Source organism: Bactrocera latifrons, unplaced genomic scaffold (genome assembly GCF_001853355.1).
Source record: "Bactrocera latifrons isolate USDA-ARS-PBARC rearing strain unplaced genomic scaffold, ASM185335v1 scaffold_449, whole genome shotgun sequence".
NCBI classification, from domain to species: Eukaryota; Metazoa; Arthropoda; class Insecta; order Diptera; family Tephritidae; genus Bactrocera; species Bactrocera latifrons.
The window spans coordinates 141340-142594 of record NW_017537100.1 but is presented as its reverse complement, the minus strand read 5'-3'; the positions used below and the strand labels follow the sequence as shown (position 1 = coordinate 142594).

Below are 1255 nucleotides of genomic sequence, written 5' to 3'. Positions count from 1 at the left end.
CGGAAAATTGTTTGTCCGCGATTTTCCCTATTCGGCGAAACGTGTGCACACTGATCGCAAAAAATCAAAAAAATCGCGAACATGGATCGGTATGCGCACAAGTCTATATACGAGTAAACCGTCGTGTATGGCCACTCTAAAACCAAGATGCGATTTTCAAAATATATATAAAATGGTGTGGTATGTGTGTGGCCCTCAATATTGTATACTAAACGATCAATATTTATCACGATATGTAAAAATTGAAAATGTAGTACCCTTTGATAAATTGTCTACGATTAGATTATCGATATTATRAAGGAATTCTCAGAAATCAAAAACGTAAGAGTAAACAATTGTAACATCGAAGGATTACTTTATTGTTTGTTTACTAACTTCAACAAATCGAGCAATAGAGGATAATTTATGTACATTTATTAAAGGTAAGTAAATGCTTCGATTGAGCTAAAACACATAAATGGGTAGGAATCGAAAAAAGTTTTGTTAATAAAAGAAAAAAATGAGGTCCCACGATATCATGGTTAAAATGGATATGGTTGGGAAGAGGAGATTCTCTGTATATATATGTGGATAATCGTAGCCGTCCGATTACCAAAATTTTACCATTTTATAACGAAAAAATATATAAAAAAGCAAGCTTCTGTACAGTATATTTCAAATTAAAATGAGTAGAAACAATATTTTCATGCATATGGGTATTTTCTTATTTAAATTTAATAAAATACTTAGATTACATAGGAGTTTTACGCAAAAGTACTTACTTCAGTCACCCTAGGTATTGGTTCGATCAGGGTTATTCTTTTAAAGCGGGGCTGAAGACTGCCAACGCAGAAAGGAGTACTAAGCGAAAGTACTTTAGTAACCTCGATATGATATAATTGGTTCAGCTGTTATCAAAAAAATAAAATTCCCGCTGAGAATAATATTTCAACCCCAAAAATTATCATGTTAAAACATGAACGTCAAGCTCTTTTCAAGAAATATTTCTAACGGTATTCCGCGAGTAAAACAAAAAGCATAAACTTGAGCTGTTTACACCATTTCCAATGTTATGAGTTCAAATCTGTCACAAAAAAGTAGGAGTGTGAGCTACCCCAAGTGTATAAAACATTTTTTTAAAATAAAATCTGTAAAAAAAGGGGAATGTTTAGTATCGCGCCGGCTAAGTATCGTTTATGGAGAAAAACAGGGTCGGGCTATCCCCCCTCCCGACCCCTTATTGGAAAGAGGAAGGATCGAACTTTTTAATAAACCC

General features: G+C 33.6%; 1 protein-coding gene across 1 annotated transcript in view; it reads left to right on the top strand.

Moving 5' to 3' along the window:
- Positions 1-252: 252 nt before the first annotated feature.
- The window catches only part of LOC108973009 (protein diaphanous), a gene marked incomplete in the record, with an annotated part of 109811 nt that continues 108808 nt past the window's right edge, over positions 253-1255 (top strand). Inside the window, 1 exon segment of the mRNA XM_018939998.1 lies at positions 253-422.